Raw genomic sequence first — 14864 nt, 5'->3', positions numbered from 1 at the left:
CTTTGCAACAGTGTGGAGCTCTTCATCGCACAGAAGTGAAACCCGGCTAGAGTGAGCGCACACCCATTTAATTACTTGCACAATTATTTCTAATCAAGTAAACAATGATGTAATCAGAGAGAAGGTTTAGCACTTCGCACAGCAGTCAGATGTCTCTAACTCAACTACGCAACAGGTAAAACCACGCTTAAGCAGACTAAAAGAAAGTTCGAATTTAGCAACTTTGAAGACCCACCCGCTAGTGGGAACTGCGCTTCCCAATGCAAAGTCATATGGATGGGATGGCCAAGGGTTCAACAGAAGCAGCTCTAGACCCATTTAACCCAAGTTGTGCCTCGATAACTCAGCTATGAATGGCCACTACCTCCAGTCAGCACTCAGCAAGGAATGATACAAATGGGTTGTTTCAGGGTTTTATTTTGATTATGTATTTTGTGTTTTTATATTGTGATTTTATCTTGTGAACCACCTTGAGATCTGCAGATATAGGGGTGGTATACAAATCTAACAAACAAACAAATGTTCTGCCAATCTTGCTATCTACATGGGCTCCACGGATGGTGACACCAGACACAGCCCCACCCAACACAACCTGCCACCCCCATCCACATTTACTTAACGCCAAGTGGAGGTGCAGCACAAAGCCCTGCCCACGCTGCAGGTCGGCAGACATGCAGAAGCAACGGCCAAGGCTAGAATGCGCTCACATCACAAGCAGAATGTTTTTCAGCAAGTGCCCAGCGTTGCGACACTGAGGGCGGGTCACAGAAGCAATTAAATGTTAATCAAGCACATTGGAGGTTGTAAGTGAAGCCATGCTCGGGGCAAATGCCAGTATTAGAAATCCACCAGGTGTCGTGAGTGTTTTGTGACTGGTGAAACTGAACACTGATCCAATTGTGACCAGGTGGAGATCTCTGGATGCAAGGCTGGCGACTAACATCTCCACCTGGCTGGTCCCTCCAGCTTTCTTAAGCAGGTCAGCAGAAGAGCTAATTTATTGCATTTATCTCCCACCTTTATAGCCAAGGAGTCCATGGTTCACCCCCCACCTCATCTAATCCGTACAACAACCCTGTGAGATAGGTGAAGAGGCTGCGAATGACTCCAAGGTGACCTAGTGAACTTCAGGACTGAGTGGGGAATTGAACCCTGATCTCCCAGGTCCTTGTCTGACACTCTAACCACTTGACCACACTTCCCTCCTAGAGTCCTTCTGCTATGGGGCAGTACTATAAATTAAGTAGGTTAAATAAATATGAGGAAAGCCTAATGTAACTTAAGAGAAGGATCTGCAATATTTTCCTTGAAACTTGCATTTGTTTTATACTGGTTTCTTTTATTGAATATTTAATGTGTTGTTAACTGCTCTCGGGTTTTTCCTTTAAAATATAAAGCAGTATAGAAATGAAATTAATAACAGTAATAAATTCCATTGGGGGGTAAATGGCACCTAGACATTCCATTGTGGCCACCATAACTTAGGTTTAAGGTAGCATTTGGTGATTAGCTTATATATATGGGTTTCAAACACTCAAAGATGCTAGCAGAAAAACTGGTTGAATTGGCAGCATCTGGTGGGTTTGAAGCATCCTGCTCTATCGTCTCTGAACCCTTGCGCACTGATAGGCGCAAACCACTCCATGGGCATGCTGTCAGCCAGCACTGGCTGCCAGACAGGCCCAGTTGAGCCCCACACCCAATATTCTCTCTGTGCTGACTTTCACATGCATATACATTTTGGCAGCCCTTACCGATTTTCATTATCGATAAACCCCAGGGATCCCAGGACTGATGTCTGAAAACCACCAGCTCAGAAATTAAGAGCAGCACTAAGCAGAGCTTCTAGAGGGTACAGCTCCCCCAAAGCTATGGCTCTCGCCCTCAGCCCAAGCACCCCACTGTTCTTCATTGCACTTTGCAGGAAAATGCTAGTTACGATTCACGTAATGTGCATTTTTAATCCCAGTCACAAAATTCAGCTGCCCGGGGGGTAAAATTTGGATTTTTGTTGGCAGGGAGTCAACAAACATTTTTTTGCACAGGACAAATGTGCTGGTGTGATTTCTACTGTGTGGTTTATTTCTTCCAACTCGTCATTCTTCTCTGTCTGTCTGTCTGTCTCTTTCTCTCTCTTGTGCACACAAACAGCTCTCATGAATAGGAAATTTCCTAACATGCTTGCTCTAAATTCAGCAGCTTAAGCAAAGTTTTAAAAAAGAGACAGAGAAGGCAGAGGGCAGAGCAGGGACGGCACACTCTCGATGAGAGAGGAGCAGGGAACCACTGAGACTTGGCCTTCCACCTTGACATCACAGCTCATCTGCTTCTGTCAGCAGAGATCAGAGGACACAAACTATATTCTGCATGGCTCAGTGGAACTGGTGCTTCTTCACCTTGGCCAAATCATTCCCGATATTGAGCAAGGAGAGCAGAAAAGGGCAGAGACCTCCACAGGTATGCAGGAAAATCAAGGTTAGTTGAAATGAACCTTTGCTTCCTCCCCCCCCCCCCAACATACACACAGAGAGCACCCCATAACCCAGCTGGAACAGAGGATTCTGCACACAGTCTCTGAATAGAAAAGACACCTTCTTATGCCAATAAAGGCTAGTAGAAACTAGAACAGACAGCATGACAGAGGTCTCAAAGCTAAGCTGAAAGGTGCTCACTATCACAGCAGATATACTAAAACTGGAACAATACAGAGAAGATTAGCATGCCCACCTCCAAAAAAACTAATCTGAATGGAAGCAAACAGCTTGCCACTTGCTTCCCTTCAGCCTGGGATTTTGGCAGGTGCAAGCTCTCAACTTTACTCTGTATGAATCACCGTCCTAGAGAAATGGTTGTAAAGGTCAAGAATGCCCCTTAATAATGGCCACCAACTTCACCAAGCTCATTTATACCAGTTCCTGAGAATCACTAGTTGTGCACTCACATTCTGCTTATTAACATTAGTAAATTTGTATACACCCCTTCATCTGAAGATCACAGGGCGGTTCTCTACATAAAAATACAAAAAGAGAACACAAGATACATAATAAAACAAAAACAAACCAATAACTCCCTCCCACAAACGTATTTATAAGGCTACATAGAATGTTGATCAGCCAGAGGCCTGGTTATAGAGAAACATTTTCACCTGGAGCCTAAAGATATGTAATGAAGGTGCCAAGCGAGCCTCCCTAGGGAGGGCATTCCACAAGTGGGGAGCCACCACAGATAAGGCCTATTCTCATGTTGCTGCTCTCCAGACCTCTCATGGAGGAAGCACATGAAGAAGGACCTCAGATGATGATTGCAGGGGCCGGATCTGTTAATATGCTTGCAGGCTTCCCACAGCCATCTGGTTAGCCATGTTGAAAAGAGGATGCTGATTCAGCCAGCAAGCTCTTTTAACATTACGATCTGTCCACGAATGCACCGTGAGCCTCTGATTAGTCAGACTTGGATGTATTAAAGCTGCCTGCCGGACGACACAAAGTGTGATTTTCCACACCTCTTGGTTTCTGGAACAAAGCTGTCTAGGGTGAACACTAAGTAACCCCTCATGAAACCTTCTGCAACTTGATGTCATCCAGATGTTTCACCCACCAACTCCAGGCAACACAGCCGTCCATGCTGGCTGGGGTAGATGTGAATAGCCCAAACACATCTGGAGGGCACAAGGTTGGGGAAGTCTGCCTTAGGTCTCTTTTGGCAGAGGAGAAACGTTTGTTCCTCTTAATAGTAATCCTAGCTTGTCAAAAGATGGAACCAAATACAATTCACCTCTTGGATAACTACTATCTTCTACCTGGGCTTTCTGCCAGCATCTAGACTTGCCACGATCTTAAATCAAGCATTTAAGCTGGGGCCATGGCGGGCTCACTTTCCACAGAGCAGCCAAGTTTTAGACACATCCCTGCTCGGAATCAAGTTACTGCCTCACAGAATCAGTCCAGTTTGTATATAAAAAGAAAGCAAAAAGGCCCGATTTTAATTACTGTATCCCGTAGCCTTCCAACAGTCTCCTTCTGTAAGCTAGTCAAGAAATACTTATTGATGGGCAGCTATAAATATTAATATTGCTGTGACTTCTGCGCTCCAAAGATCTGTGTGCCCCAAAGTTCTGTTGTGCTCCCAACAAGCCAAACTGGGAGAAATAACTGGTAAAACGCTGTTCGCAGAGAATTCAAATCCACGACTTGGGCTTCTTCACTAAATAAAGCACAAAATTTCCTTCAAAGCACAAACAAGACTTGGGAAGCCAATGTACACAGGGGTCTTTGACTTTATTCCCTTTAAAATAAGGCTTGGCCGTTTTCCCGCAAAACCATCCAAGCAGCGAACGATAATTCAGTCTAACAGCCAGCCTCCTCTGCCCTGCCCGCAGAAAGGAGAGACCCATCGCATCTGGCCTGGCATCCTGAATGAACCCTTATTATCCCAATGCCCTCCAGAGGAGGTTTTCTGCCTTGTCAGCATCAAGTTCCACAGGGATGCAGAGAGGCAGAACAGTATCTTGTGTCATATTGTTTACCAACACATGAGGATGGATTTTTGCAGCCCGCAACCTTCAGCTGAACCTGGAACGCTCACCCCGCAGACAAAAAAAAAAAAAAAAGGCTCTGCCACAGGCAAGTTACAAAGTGCAGAACAAAAAAGAAGTAGGTGTTGCGGGGGGGGGGGGGAGAACACAGCCTGAGAGGCAGCCAATCCAGCACTTATATCGCAAGCTCCAACTCTGCCAAAGGAGGGTGCTTGGGGTGGGGAGGAGACGTCTGCAGCCCAAGGCTTGGCAAGCAAGATGGTCCAGCCACTTTGGACAGGCGCCCCAGGAACCTCCTCCCTTAACTGCTAGTTTGGTAAAATTAAACAACCCCTTGCTGCCAAAGAGGTAAATCACGGCATTAGTTTATAACGGCTATAGGCGTCTCCTGCCAGGCGGACTGAACGATGTCCAGCGATGACTTCAGGGGAATTGTTTCTGGGCGAAGACTGAGACGTCCCCTCCATCAGCTGAGGTTCTCGTGTTAAGGAAGAAAAGAACCACACGCCAACTCCCTCAAAGGAGGACAAGAGCAGCGAGGAACTTGGGAGTGCAAACCTCCAATTCATGACTGGCTCCACTGCAAAAACATTTCCATGGCAGGATCCCGGCCTCCCCCCCCCCATCACCTTCCTAGTGTCCTGTTCACATCAAGCATTAGGGCTCCTGTTTCAAGGAGCAGGCAAGAAGTGGAGGTGGGTGGGTTCATTGTTATTTCCTTACGGTACATTAAGCCCACAACTTGAGCAACGGTTATGTTCTGGAGATCGCGCCTAAACCCAAAATCGCGTATAGTCAAAACACATTGGGTAGGTAGGACTGCCAAAGTCTTTTTTCCCTGACACTCACCCCCTTCAATTGCATAAAGCTGAATGCGCACAAGTTAAATGTGCCTAAGTCACAGGTATTCTATATCTTCATTAAGTTTACGTTTTTTAAAAAAGGAACCAGCAGGTGTGTCCCAGCAGCCTTCACGAATCTCGTGCTCTCCAGATGTTCTGGACCAGAACTCTCCTGGCAATGGAAATCCCCTGACACAGGGTTGACTCCTCCTGTTCACAAAAGGCTCTTTGATGCTGAGGAGGCTTCTGCAGAAAGGGAAGGATAACAAGGTGGCTTTTGCAAATTTCTCTTCCTCTCTGAAGCCCTTGAAACTGTGATCCAGAGGGTTGTGGAGACCCTGGAGAACGGAGTAGGGGTCTGAGGAGCTGCAGAAGGGGGAAACTGTTTCTCCCCCTTGCTGTCATAGAAGCCTCTGCTGAATCAAAGGACCTTCCATGGAAGGATGAACAGATCTGGATACAATCCATTTTTATTTTTTACTCAAATGCAGCTGGGAATGTGACTGTGCTGTTCTGTAGTAGTGTGGGGGCGGAGTGCGGAAGAGGGTGCTTAACCCTTGCCCTGCAGGCTGTTTTTCACCGCTGCTATCAAGCTTGCAGCCTCCACCCAGCCCCCCACAAGCCTGCGTAGCATTAAAAGCAGGGTGGGATACTGACACCTCAATCGCAGAACATACAATTTGGCCCTCACTTCTAAAAAATAACACTCTGATTTGCAGAAAGAGGACTATACATCAATAAACTATTTCACAGCAGGCAGGGAAGAACATATCCCTTCTTTAAAATGATGCCAGACCACAGCTGCCATTTTCTTTTAACAACCAGAACTGGCACCCCTCAGAACACAAACTTTTAGATTATCTTTCAGAATCCAGACTTCTGCTCTCCATTAGACTTGGTTTCCGCGACCTGTTTGACAGCCCACACCAATGACATGCACTACTCAATGCTTCTTCCCTTAGGACAGGAAAAGTCCCTGCATATTATCAGTATTATGCATTTTACCTAACAGGCTTCCCACAGAAACAAGGGTCTCCTACCTCTATCTGTGGCCATTTGACAGGGTGGGATTTTTTAAATGTATTACCTTAATGGGTGAATGGATCTATGTAGGGTTTTGGTTGTTTGGTTGCAAGTTGCTTTCAGTTGCCTTTGGCAAGTGACCAATAAACTTAATAAATCATCTTCATCTCTGTCTCTCTACTCACTGTTTGAAGGAAGAAGCCCCAATTTCTTCCTTCAAACTTTTCACAGTTCACCCTGGAATGGCCCCTGGAGAAAGGGTTCCTAACTCAGGCTGGTCCTAAAGGACCCTCTCTCTCTCTGCTCTGCTGCAGGCAATTATTATGCAGCGGCCAAGAATTAGGGAAAGCTGTCTCAGTAAGTCCCTAAAATCTGAGTCTCAGCTGCTACCGCTGATCCCTTCTTTATTACTGAAGAGAAATCAGAGGCCTGAAGTAGAATTTAATGACCACCTTTTGCTATGCAAACCTGCTTGAGAAATAAGATCTGCATCAGACACTCTACTCCAAGTTTCCCTGCCTGCAGAGCAGAGACAGAACAGCGAAAGGGCCTTTTAGTGGTGGTGGCGACTCATTCACAAAAAATACCATATTTTTTGCACCATAACACTCACTTTTTTCCTCCTAGAAAGTAAGGGGAAATGTCTGTGCGTGTTATGGAGGGAATGCCTATGGGTGGCAGGGGGGGATCTGCTGAGGTCGTGAGCAGAGGATCCATGGTTCCCCTTCCTTCCCTCCTCCGTGGCTCGTTTTGAAACAGCAAAGTGGGAGAAGAGCCGCTGAGTGGGGAGGAGAGAGGAACAGAGAGCCTGCTTCTTTAAAGGAGCAAAGCAGGAGAGGAGAGGAGCCTTCTCCTCTTATACCCCTCTTCATTATTAGCAGCATCCTTCTCCACCCACCCCACGCATGCTCCTTGTCCCTTGAGTGCTTTTCCTTCCCTCCCCACTTAAAATGTGGTTACAAAGCACAGATCCAAATGGATCCTCAGGATTTTTGCACTGGGTCACCCCAAATTCACCATCAGATTACATAGCATGTCCATGGCTACATCTTGCACCAAAAAAATCACACACCGAGTGTTGCCTGGGGTCGCAGTGGTGCAAAAACGTGGTTACAAAGCATGGATCTACATGGATCCTCAGGATTTTTGCATTGGGCTACTCCAAACTCACTGTCAGATCACATGTCTGTGGCCACAGCATGAACCACAAAAATCATACATCCACTGTTTCGTTTTGAATATTTTTTTTCTCGTTTTCCTCCTCTAAAAACTACGTGCGTGTTATGGTCAGGTGCGTGTTATAGAGCGAAAAATACGGTACTCTCCCCAGGAAGACTCACCTTACATCCTCACTATTAAGTTTTGTGTGCCAAGTCCATTTGCCTCGGCATTTTGGGTGGTTCTGTATTCCTCTGTTTTACCACACATTAGGTTTTTCTGTTGCTGCTGGAGTATCAGATTTCTTAGCCAGTCTCATTCTGCTGTTTTTATGATGTCATTTGAAGTATTTTTTTTAGGTGTTTTATAAAGCTAGGTGCCTTTACTTTTTGCTATTCATTCTGGGATTCTTAAAAAAATTGAAAAGCCAGCTAATTATATCCTGAATAAGCATTTTATCTTTTTAAGGATGAAAAAGAACAACTAGGTGGTGTGTTCAGGCCAGCTATTTCAAAATAATCACATTATGAGCAATATTGTTAATTAAAGCAAGGCAGAAGGAAAATGCTTCCCAAACATGTAAGTCAGACATACACACACTTCGACCTTTAGCTTTGCATTTTATGTTTTAAACACCATATTATTTGCACTGATTGATTACCTTATTAATTGAGAGACAGTGTGGTATAGTGGCTCGAGTGTTAGAATAGGACCTGAGAGACCAGGGTCCCAATCCCAGCTCTGCCACGAAGCTCACTGCACTGGGCGACTCTGGGCCAGTCACTGCCTCTTAACCTACCTCACATGGTCATTTTAGGGCTTAACTGAGGAGACGGGTGAACCACGTACTCCTTGGAGAAAAAGGCGGGGTAGAAATGCCATAAATAAACATAAAATTGTTCTGTAAAGTGCAGTAAAGACCATCTATGAGATCTTTTGATGAAGGGCAGTATATAAATCTAATTAATAATGGTAATGGTAATAATAAATATTATGGTGAAAAGTGGTCCATAAGTATTGGGAACAAATGAGTAAAACCAAGTCATTTTATTCCTTTGACTGCAATCTAACTTAGGCCCAACTAGGCTTAGTTTGACTGAATAACTGTCACTGGCAGTCTGTCATGGGGGCATTTTCATTCTAAAGAACTGAATTTCAAGCTCTGCCTTTTTCGCAGTGCAAGCTAACCCTGTTAGTCTAATCTGCAGCAGCCCTTTCCCAACTGCACCAAGTCAAGGAGACTGAAGTCATCCAAGCCCTGTCATTCCCCCAGGACCGGCAAGGCCATTACACCAGAGGGCTTTGCTGTAACTCAACCCAAAGCCAAAAATAGAAACCCATGTGGCTGCATGAGCCCTACTACAATTCAGATAAACCTCCCCTAACTGAATAAAGTGACAAACGTCTGAGCAAGTATTCAAAAGCTGCTTCTAACATTGAAGCTGAGCCACCATAACAGGGTGGCATATTGGTTTTGGAATAAAATATGGAAGGCAAGGCGTTCTTCTCCCATTTCTTGCAAAGTCTGAATGAAGATGGCTCATTTTTAAAAAAAACCAGCAAGACTAAGGTGCACAAAAGCCCTGCTCACTCATTCCCTCTCATGTGATTCCAGCTGCACTGGAGGAGAAAAGAGGGGCTGCATTTGCTGGGTCCACCCCATCCATCGTGATCCTGACATAGCCCTCTGTGGGTTTAAGAAGAGCTTCTGCAGTTGGGACCGTGCTCTACTTGCAATGGGTGGAATTCAGTACAGAGCTAAGTGGGGTTTGCATGCATAAAACAAAGGTATCTTGTGCAACAAGACTTTTCTCCACTCTCCTCTCCCATTTACCCCCCAAAATTTCTTTTGCGGGTTCCCCCCAACCCTCCAGAGCAGATTTCAGGGGCGTGGGAGAGGAGAGAAAGGATAGTCCCACTGTGTGAGCAGGCATCATTCCATGCACACAACAACTTAGTTGAATCCTGCCCACTGACTCCCTGATCTTGCAGGGTTCCAAAACTGTACTGGGAGCCACCATGAGCTCAGCAGGAAGCAGGCGAAGTGAGGAGAACACAACAGAGGGGTCAGAGCTAGCAAGGACATATCTGCTCTTATTCTCATCGCAAAAGGAGAAGAACGCCAGAAAGGGGCTCAGTATCATTGAATTTGGCTTAATGCACCAAACTGGCACCCCATTTGCTTGCTTTATATCTAACTGAATTCGACCATAATGATGAAATTCTGTACACTTATTCAGGACACAATTCTACATTCAGTCTCTGCACCCATTTTTAGTGGCAAAGGATATATCTCCCTGGAGCATCAAGGCAGCCTGACGACATTTCATTAATACCAATAATTCGGGGGAGGGGGGGCGAGCCTGTAGTTCAATGGTGGAGCACCAGTTTTGCATTCAGAAGGTTCCAGGTTTAATCCCTGTTATCTCACAGTAGGGCTACGAATCTTCCCTGTCTGAAACCCCGGAGAGCTGTTGCCAGTCCTTGTAGACAATACCAAGGTATTGTAAAAGGCAGCTTCCTTTGTAAAAGCTGCAGACTTGTGTCTTTGTACTGTTTGCTTATACTTGTCTGTTATACTTCAGTAAAAAGCATTTTAAAAGTACAAGGTAGCTTCTATGTTCCAAAGCAACAAAGCCTATATTGACAGCAGGGATAGCTCACTTGGTATTGCATGAGACTTTTAATCCCAGGGTTGTGGGTTTGAGCCCCACATCGGGTAAAAGATTCCTGCATTGCAAGGGGTTGGACCAGATGACCCTTGTGGTCCCTTCCAACTCTATGATTCTATCAATAAGGTGGGTAGGAACATTATTCTGAGTCCTTGGGGAAATGTAGACACCCTGATAGATTTATGGACCCAGTCACACTACCCTGATGCCAGCAACAACCTCAGCTGCTCAGTTCTGATTAAACCTCTTCCCCAGAGGCCGTCTCCTCCTCCTCTTCCTATGGATGAAATCTGAACCAGCTTGAAAGCAGCAGCTCCTGAGCCACAGAGGCAGCCTGCCCACTGGAGCTCCATGTCACCTCTGCCTACTTGAATTTCAAGCTTTACAGCCTGCTGGTACTTTTGTTTCTCCATTAAGGTAACTGGACTCTGGAAATCACTGCGATTGGCTCTCAGAGTGCTGGAGGGAACAAAAGAGCTATCACTCCTAGAGCAGAAGATTACAGCCTATTATAGCCATCTAATGCTCTCCATTTGTCAGGGAGGTCAGAGGACACCTCCCTCACTAGGTTCCCACCCAAGGCCAAGGAAAAGAACAGCTTCCATCTTCATACCCAGCTGCTACACAGAAGGAAATTAGTCTTACCTACAAGGGTGGCAATTACAGGGTTATCTCTGCAGTGATCGACCTGCCCCATAAAGGTGTATAGACGAAGAAAGAGCTGAGGTTGCAACAGCTGCTTTGGCTCTGTGCAAAGGGCTTGTGCTAGCCCAATTTCAAAGACAGTGTGACATATAGCACAGTGTGCCATTTGGAGGGGAAAATCCCCTTTTGCTCACAGCACAGCTTCCACAGCACCTGATGGGATCCCATCTCTTAGAAAAAGTTGGCCAGGAAACTCCAAACTGATTTTGGTTTTGCTTGTTGCAAGGATGCTTCTCAATGCAGGCTGTGGGGATACCTTTACACTGCAGGTGTACTCCCGAAGAAATTTAGGGATTCCAACATTGTGAGGTTGCTGAAAGATCACCTAGCATTCCCTCACCTGGTCAAGAACTACAGTACTGATATTCTCTCAACATGATCCTTAGACTGTCTTTCAAACCAATGACTTTTCTGGGCTGCGTACATATTCATATGTGTGAATTACATATTAGTCATCAATATGTGCTATTCTAATACAAAACAGTTGTCCAAACCACTCTTCAGAATATCAAACCCACCAGTAAGGGATGGACGGTCACCTCCCCAAATACTTAAGAGTCAACAAGCAATGCCCCTCCTTTTAAGAGTTACCTTGCCTCATGTGGAAGAGGAGGAGTAGACACTTTAAGCCAAACCTTCCTGCCTAGCCAGATTCCAAATCTCCATAGCTTGGCACCAAAGGAGATGAGGGAGGGACAGAGGAAAGCATACTTTAAAAATCTATAAAGGTAAGGTTTCCTCCACCCATATTTCAGGTATAGGCACCCCAAGCATCCAGCCACAGTACTGTAATTTAGCAACAAGTATCCACATAACAAGAGACAGAAAGTGTGACCATTTTTATATTCACGGAGAAAAGGGCTATTGACAACTACTAGCCAGGATGTCTATGCTCTTTCTTCACAATCAGAAGCAACACTGCTTCTGAATACCAGCTGCTGGAAACCACATGGCGGGAGATGGCTCTGGTGCTCTGATCCTGCTTCTGGGTTTCCCATTACTCAGCCACTGTGAGAACAGGATGCTGGAACAGATGGACCATCGGCCTGATCCAGCAGGCTCTTCTTAGGTTCAAGATGAAGCTGTCCATGAACACCAATGCACTGGGAGAATTAAGAGCCAAAAGGCCGTGCAACAAGACATCTGGACATCACTAAATGCCATTTTACAGAAGTCTGTTACTCAAGGGAAGCTGTGCTCAATCCAAAAACACAGTACCAGGATATAATGGGTTACCCATTGAATCATACAGCTTCCACCCCAATATTTTCTATTTTTTAGAGGTGACCAAAATCCTTTTGGGTTGGGGGGAAGGGTTAGGGAAGAGGCGAGAGAGAACTGATGTGCAAGTTGCATAGAAGCCAAGACCATTTGCTACAGACCACAGTTACTCAGCTACCACTATTAGGGACCTGGTACTAAACATGTGCTGTGCTGCCATCCACTCAATTTACAGAGGTGCTATGTGCAAATATGAGGACAACAAATATATACTTAAAGGGCTGTTGTAAGGACTATGTTTCTATGTAAAATATGACCGTTAAATCATTATGTGAAAGTTGCATTAGTTATTAATAATTGCAACAGCCCAACAAGAGCTCAGGCTACATGCCAGAGCAGCAGCTATGTTTGCTTGTGGCTATGAAGACAACACTTGAAATACTGGCAAATTCACTGTGGCTTCCATGGGCCAGAGTCCAGCTCTCCAAAAATTCATCAAGCTGGTGGGCCGGTATATATACACCCAGAGTACAAAGCGAGGCCCAAAAGCGGAGCAACGCGAGAGATAGCAATAGGTGCGTCACAATGCTATGCGAAGCGCATGACTGCAGAATCCAATCAAATGCATCCACGATCTAAGGAACTGAACACAAGATCCAATCAGCAAGTTTAAGAGATTATAAGAAAGAGCCAAAGTTATTTTCCTTTACTTTGAAATATAACCCAAGGTGCCTAGTGCCATTTGATAGTTTCTAGGTGCTGGGTCACACCGAGTTTCCTGGGATGGTAGTATCAGTCCTTGGGTGTTCTTCACAAACCTTCAATATCTGAATCTGCTCAGCAGCAGATAAGTATTTGACCTAATCAGTTTAGCTGAGTGACCTGGTTTACCTTACAGAAATAATGTGGAGGGAGTACATCTGGCTAAAATGTCATCACATTTTGATTTTTTTAAAGGTTCCATAAGATGCAGCTTGCAAGTTTCAAGCAGATTCTGCTCTGACTTTCCTTGGTCCATAATTAAATGAATTTAAGTCTTTTCAACAGAGACATGGCTTCATGGTCCTCATGAATTGCTTTGTAGTGATACTACTTTTAGAAAGCTAAAAGAATAACATGTACCCAATTTTTTTCTCCTTGTGTGGAATATGCTTTTCTTTCACTCCAATTATGCATTCAGTTTTTGACACCACTAGCCGGGTACTTAAGCTGGAGACGATCCACCTGGCTTGGGTCACACCTTGGAGAAAGGAAAATGTGCTCTCCCATGAAATCCTATAAAGCTACAAGCAATCAAGGATTTCATGGTTGGTCATTTCAACATTTAGGGAACATTTCTAGCCCTCAAGGCTGAAAGAGAAAACCCTGAAAGTGTGTTACTAGTTTCCAAGTTAAACAAGAAGCAAAAGAATGTAAACAGGGTTTGCAGAAGTCAAGGACTTTCTCAGCACAGATATTGGATATTTCACCCATTCTCGGGAGCTCTGATATTACTTTACCAGTTAAGAGAAAAGGGAAATCAGGCACAAGTTTAAAACCCTGAACGTACACACAAGTTGTTGTTACCGCCTGCCCTTCACACTAAGGTCCCATAGCCAGTTACAATCACAGAAATCAGCTGGGTCCCAAAAGTATATATGTCAAATGTCAAAATCCAGGGTAAAGGGGTGTGTCTTCAGTGTAATTCAACAGAAGTAATATTTAACACATTATCTACATCTCAAAACAAAACAAATTCCTTCCAGTAGCACCTTAAAGACCAACTAAGTCAGTTCTTGGTATGAGCTTTCGTGTGCATGCACACGAAGAACTGACTTAGTTGGTCTTTAAGGTGCTACTGGAAGGAATTTGTTTTGTTTTGACTATGGCAGACCAACACGGCTACCTATCTGTAACATTATCTACATCTGTGATTGCAGCAGTTGGATGTTCCAGACATGCTCCAAATGGATCAGGAAAGCTCTGGATTTCATAGAGAAACATTTAACCCTCCTAACCAGGAAATCCTGTTCACCACACAATCTAGCCAGAGTTATTTGCTGGTATCTGCCCTTCCCCTGCAACCCCAATGCTGCTATCCAGACAGCTCTCAATCCAGCAGGCTGGACTCTCTGTGGTTAGGCAGCTCAGCAGTCCTTTGTCTTAGTAAATAGCTGGAGCGTTGCACATTGCTCAGATTGGTCACCCAGATGAGATCATCCTTAAAGGCCAACTCCATCAAAAAGTTTTTTGTTAGGAACAGCAGCAGCAGCAGCAGCAGCAGCAGCAGCAGTTATGCCTCTCCTCAGGAAGCAGGCTCCATTTTCTAGTCTTATAAAGCCACAAGAAGAAATACTTCGAAAAGAATTTTTGCCACCCAAAAAAAGACAATGTTCTCAGGCTTCGTTCCCTCCCTGACCTTGAAGTGCTTTAAAATACTGGCAAACTTGCCAACCTCGTTCTACTCAACAGCACTGTCAGAGAAGACAGAATATTCAGGGTTTTGATATAACACAGAGAGCGGCCTTACTATAAAGGCATCTGCTCGCGACATTAAACATCTAAGCTTGGCATTGCCTGCACTGACTGACAGCTGCACTCCTGAGCTTTAGAAGCCCTTCCAAGCCCAACCTGGAGACACTGGGAATTGAATTTGAGACTTTATGCCAGGAAAGCAGGTGCTTTCCTGAATGGCTCTCACCTGAAAGGGGTTTTTTCTTAGTTGGGGTT

At 44.9% G+C, this 14864-nt stretch overlaps 1 protein-coding gene across 14 annotated transcripts in view; it reads right to left on the bottom strand.

The window, feature by feature from the left end:
• The window catches only part of MAP4 (microtubule associated protein 4), a 212158-nt gene that overhangs the window by 176605 nt on the left and 20689 nt on the right, over positions 1-14864 (bottom strand). The window lies entirely within an intron of this gene.

Source organism: Podarcis erhardii (genome assembly GCF_964252035.2).
Source record: "Podarcis erhardii genome assembly, chromosome: 12".
NCBI classification, from domain to species: domain Eukaryota; kingdom Metazoa; phylum Chordata; class Lepidosauria; order Squamata; family Lacertidae; genus Podarcis; species Podarcis erhardii.
The sequence above is the reverse complement of the archived record's forward strand: the minus strand, read 5'-3'. Positions and strand labels throughout refer to the sequence as shown.